This window comes from Zingiber officinale, chromosome 1B, assembly GCF_018446385.1.
Source record: "Zingiber officinale cultivar Zhangliang chromosome 1B, Zo_v1.1, whole genome shotgun sequence".
Classification (NCBI taxonomy): domain Eukaryota; kingdom Viridiplantae; phylum Streptophyta; class Magnoliopsida; order Zingiberales; family Zingiberaceae; genus Zingiber; species Zingiber officinale.
In genome coordinates, this window is record NC_055986.1 from 24,114,669 (window position 1) to 24,120,662 (window position 5,994).

Consider the following 5,994-nt stretch of genomic DNA (forward strand, 5'->3'; position numbering starts at 1 on the left):
TATTGGTGTGGTTAGTAGAGGATTGATTCATTTTTGTTGTAGTTAGTAGAGTACTGATTTACTCTTATTAGTTCGATCAGTAGGAGACTGACTTACTCTATTTCATGAAGATTATAATCTTTGGGTTATTTGTATTTGGTTAGATAACATGGAAGACACATTAGAGTACATGACTTGTATAGACGTAGAATGGATTGAATTAGTTGCATACCATTGTTGGCTTGACTAGTCTTTAGAGGATCGATATATCCTATTCCATGGGGATCTTGACTATGGGCTGTATATACCCGGTAGGATAACCTAGAAGGTATATTCAGATAAATGACCCCCACTGATGTGGAAAAGTGTAGAGCTAGCTACTCAGCACTTACGTGATACATCCGTTATATAGGTGTATGAATTGGTAAGTACATTCAAATATATGACTTGTATTGGTGCGGAAAAGACGATGTTACTATCCTTTACGTGGTCAGGTACTGCGTGAAGGAAAATGCAGAAGACAACTTATGGGAGCTGAGTATCTCTTGTTCATGGTTCTGAGATACTCTAGAGAGATAGTATTTCTCTACCTCCTTCAGTATAGTTTGTCAGGAATTATTGAACTGGAAAGAAAAAAGAATCATGGTATAATGATTTATAAGGCGATGGTTAGTTGACTCACCTAATGTTGTTCCATGGGAGATCCTGACCCATGGACTGATCGGATATGGTTAAATATCCTTGATGATACCTAGAGTTAAATGACTCTCAATGATGCGAAGGAGGTGGTGTTAGCTGATTAACACCTATGAAATTCCACCGTTATCGAGTGGAAGTTTCAGATGATGATCTTCGAGTAGTAGAGCCATGACCAACAGTTATGTTGGTTGGCTATTTGTTGATAGAGCTTGTCTACTCTTGTGTGCATTTCTCGTCACTAGAGGTTACTGAACCTCAAGTGGAGCAATCGTAGTCGGATGCATTACAAAACAATGGTTAGTTGACTCAACTAGTATTGATTCCCTAAGTAGCTCAAGACCTTAACCACGTGATCAGTTACTAACAGGTCTTGTAGTCTATATCTTAGGATAGAGATTTGACCTTTTATCAGCATTTGTCGAGGGGCATATATAGGATGATTATGAGAATTGTGGAGATACTCTCTTAATAGGTAGACTCTCAGACAGGAGGTTGTGTGACCCTTTGTCTTTGGATTGACATTCCTTATTTATGGATATTTGATTATCAGAAAGGATGAGATGAGATGATGTGATTTGGCAGACTTTTTGGATACATTTAGTTTGTTGGCAGTGGGTGTTGAAGGTTAGATGCTTTCCTCTTTCTTTATCATTGTTTAGGAAACTTTCTGGTATGATTAATTGATGTTGAGAATGATTTTTGATTGATGGATATTGGGAAATCAGGTGTGGTGATAAGTTGTCTTTTGATGATTTATTAATGGATATATGACTTGATAATCTATTATTTGATATTTGATGTTGATAGAGACATGAGGAGTAGCACATGTGTTGTGAGATACGGCAAAAGAAAATAACCTAAAATGATTTAAGGGAATTTGTGGATATTTTTCTGGATTTATTTGGAGGATTTATGACAGTGTTTAAAGGGATAATGGAAATCACCATTTGAGAGGCTTATTAGGGAGTTAATTAGGTAGAGTAATTAAACCCTACCTATATAAGTGAGAAGCTACAGTGCAAGCCCTAAAAACGCCATTCCTCTTCACTCTTGCGCTGTCTCCCGAAATCGCCGACCACACCGGGAGCTCGACGGTCGTTCAGGGCTCGATCGCGCCGGCGCTTTGTCACAGATCAATTCTTCCACCTTCTCTACTCCTTAACGAAGGTCACGACGGTAGAGTCTTCACTGAAGAGTAGACTCGCGCAAGGATCTGCGGCCGGGTGAGGAGATCTATGCTCCGGTGACACCGGAGTCGGGTTGTTCGCTCCAGAGCTAGATTGTGGCGAGTAATGGTACTCCAGACAGCTATTTCATCTTCTTGAGGCATAGAGCTGAGTCGTGTTCATCGGATACTTCTTCTTCGTCGGGTGTTCCTTCGCCGACGGTGAGGGTTTGCGCCATTGAGGTAAGTTGAGGTGAGGATTGATTCCATTAGGGTTTTGGTAGCTGTGGGATTGCGGTTTGCGACCAGGACGAGAGGTTGGACTGATTTTGGTTCGGTTCTGGCAGTGGCTAGCGGTGAGGAGATCGACCCCAACTTCCTGCTGCTGTTCTTCATTCGGGATTCATTGGGTAAGGTCTCTATCACTTTAGATGTTAAATCTGCAGACCTAGGTGTTGAATTCAAGTAGGATGTGTGCTGAATTGTGTGATTGCAATGATTTGTAGCCTTGTAGAAACATCGGTTGTGCATCTGAGGTAGTGAGCAGCACCATTGTGCTTGTGCCGACGATTCCACCTACCGGCAGTGAGTCAACAGCGGGGAGTTAGGTAAGGTATGTTGATTTTTGTTAGAATTGGAAGCTTGTTGATTAGATAATTGATAGATGTAGATTTTGTTAAGGAATGGGATAATTTCGTACTGTACCAGTGTATATGGAATCAATGCATGTTTAGAATCCTTATGTCGATCAGATTAGGTTGGAATTGTGTGATTCGCGGGAACAGATAGATTAAGGCTTGAGACTAGTTTTTGAGTATTTCAGGGTGGATTTGTTTAGGTAATAAATGGAACTCGGATTAAATTCGCTGGTCATGTACATTAGTATAGTTATTCGGTTTCATATGTAATTAGTTAAAATTTATAAGTTGACACAGGACTTTGATCGAGGCGGGTGTCGTGACGAAGTTGGCGTTGAATTCAACCTACATTTAGAGGCGGGTACTTCTTAACTTGCTTCTTTAGATATCGGTTTAAGTGCATGAGTTAGTTTAGTATATGCAGTATTCATCTTGACTCCACTCATTTTATTTCTTGTGCTTGATACTTTATCCACTCAATCTTCGAGATGATCATTTTTTCATCTATACAGTCTCCCGTTGTTATTCCTGATACTTAGCAGATACTAGATGCCATGCTTACCTGTTTATGCTTACCTGTTTGATTACTGTTTATTTATGCTTAGTATTGAGCATGCGGATTCATGTAGCATACGATTTCTGTTATATATATATGATGAATTGCATTATTCGCATCATGTCATTGCATGCATAGCCGACGACTTTGGCTCCCTTATGGTTGAGACGGTCGTTGGCGCGCACTTTCGGCCACTCATGGGTAGTGGTAGCTTGGGCGTGCCGCATGTCCTGTCATGCCCCCACTCGCTCACTCATGGGTAGTGTCTGCTGGAGTCGGCAAGGGACCCCGTCGACAGTGAAGTTATTCAGCTACTATGCAACTGTCCTCTCGCCACTCGAGAGTAGTGGTAATGGGTGTGTCTGGTTGTCATTGTCGGCCTCTCGCCCATCTGGGTCATGGACTTGAGGGGTGGGCGGAGTGACCATCCGTGCATCGATTTTGATATTATATTTTCTTTGATCTCTTATATCTGTCATATATATTATACATAATTATATATGCTTGGACACCGATTACTATTAGATACTTTATATGTGATTCTCGTAGTTATGAGCGATCAGAAAGATATACTTTATCTCGGACCTTACATTAGCCTAGGATATGGTTTCGGTATGGATATATATATACTTTGTTTACCCCGTAGTATCTATTTATCTTTCCAGACCGTATCCTTTTGTATTCCTGTTCTTTATGATACTCATGCATTGTCCCGCCGAGTCTTTATACTCACCACCTCGTATTTTGGTAATTTCACCAGGTAGCTGATAGCGATGCTAGTACGCTTGGAGGAGGATCCCGACTGCCGGTCCCATGTCACTTCTGAGGATGGTTTTACGATTTTGGTTTTCATTTTATTATGAGTTAACCCTTTGAATTTAGCATTGTAATAATTGAGCTGTGGACTTGTTATTTGTATTTGGTTGTTTTGCCGATGAGTCAAGCCGGGCCGGCCCGCGGTGAGTTTTTGTTATTTTATCTTTGTTATTCTTGTTTTCCGCTGTGTTTGATTGTCCAGCCGTGTGGGCTGTATATTATCTGCATGGTTGTGATATATATTTTGTATATGTATTATCTGTGGTGTTGTATACCGGTTCTATTTGTCACTGCTACAGGGGAGGTGCTGTCCGATTTTCGTCGGACAACCCTACTCTCGGGGCGTGACAATTTATTGGTATCAGAGCCACAGGTTTACGATGTCAGATTCATAAGTTTTGGATTTTTCGTGATTTTATTCCTCGAGGGATTTGGGACCAAGCGGCGGCGGAACACCTCCAAGTAATTGGTTGTAAGTTTTATAAGTACGAACTTATACGTGTGTAATACTTATTAGTGGTTTACATCGGTATGAGGCGTGGTCGAGCGTGAGCCGGTTATCGCCGTGGTCCGGGACGACCACGGAAACAACCCATTGAGGCCGAGGAACCGGAACCGGTGACTCAGAGGCGGATTCTTCTAGGGATCCAACGGATGTTGAGACGGCTAGTCGGGGACAGACCCATCAGACTCCTAGGGATCGGGGACGTCAGCCTCAGGAGATCCCTTCAGTCATACCATCTGGTAGGAATCGAGAATTTCAGCCTCGGGTATTCCCTCTGGGATACCATCAACATTTCCTACTCCTGCTACTACTGATTGGATGAGGGACAGAGCTCGGATACCGTTGCTGGCGAGGTCCGTCAAGGACAGATTTACCTTATATTTGGGCGGAGCAGATCCTTGGGCTGCTCGAAGTTGGTTGAAGAATGTAGAGAGCACCTTTGAGTACCTGAGTTGCACGGATGAGGAGAAAGTGGAATTGGCAGCGTATCATCTCCGAGATCAAGCAGTCACATGGTGGGACATGCAGAAGACGATCTTTGGAGAGCAGCGTATCACATGGGCGATGTTAGAGGCGCTTGCAATATTTCCATGACTTTACTCTAGCTCGCAATTTCGAATCTCAAGCGGGCGGCCGGTCGTGATGGAGTACAATCTGAATTTCATGGGTTGGCGATTTTGTCCTCACTTAGTGGCACAAGATTGTGATCGTGTCGCGCAGTTCACCTGTGGTCTTAAGGCACATTCGGATTCGGATGTCGGATTTCGGTAGTTCCTATCGGAGGTTCTAGATCGAGCACTATTCATAGAGATGACTGGCGGCATAAATGGGAGAAAGGACATGAGCGTCGTCGCAAGAGAGAATAGAGGTCGAGTTCTCGGCCTCGAGGATCTTCTAGCTCGGACGGGCGGAGCGAACATCGGATGGAGGTTCTCGTCCCCTCATCATGATCAGAAGAACTTTGGTGGGACCAGGTGTTTTCAATGTGGGTCCAAGAGTCACACCAGGAATAGTTGCCCGTTAGATCATGCTATATGTTTCTACTGTAAACTTCCGGGGCATGAGAGTCGGGATTGTACTCTGAAAGCACAGTTGGAGGCTCCTAAAGCTACATCTCGTGGGGAATCATCCTCTCAGTCACGTTCACAGAGGAGATCGCAGAAGACCCAGAGTGCCCCACGTCAGCAACGACCACAGCCTTCTCAGGGACAGATATACCATGTGCAGGGGCAGGAGCCAGCGACTACATAGTATTCTGCCGCAGCGTTTTCTCATCAAGCTTTATCCAGCATATCAGCCTCAGACTCAGTATCAGCAGCCGGTTCCCACACCTAAGATGCCAGTGCAGCCACTTCTGGGATACCACATCGAGCTCAGAGGTGGGTCGTGTTTATGCTGTTACACGGAGGAGGCGCAGCGAAATGAGGGATTGGTTTTCCGAGGTACTATTTCAGTTTATACATTTACTGCAGATTTATTGATAGATACTGGTAGTTCCCATTCATTCATATCTCGAGTATTTCGGTAAAATCGGAGATTGCCTAGTCGTCGGACACACGGGCTGACAGATCTCTACCATCGGCGAGGTACTAAGTATTAGTCTGGAAGTCAAAGGATGTCCTTTAGACTTCAATGG

The 5,994-nt window shown here is 43.6% G+C and overlaps 1 long non-coding RNA gene across 1 annotated transcript; it reads left to right on the forward strand.

The window, feature by feature from the left end:
* The first annotated feature begins 1,721 nt into the window (after positions 1–1,721).
* On the forward strand, positions 1,722–2,369 carry LOC122047499. Its single transcript, XR_006130556.1, has 3 exons — positions 1,722–2,086; positions 2,191–2,253; positions 2,350–2,369. It is a non-coding gene; the product is annotated as an uncharacterized LOC122047499 (long non-coding RNA).
* Positions 2,370–5,994: the final 3,625 nt, after the last annotated feature.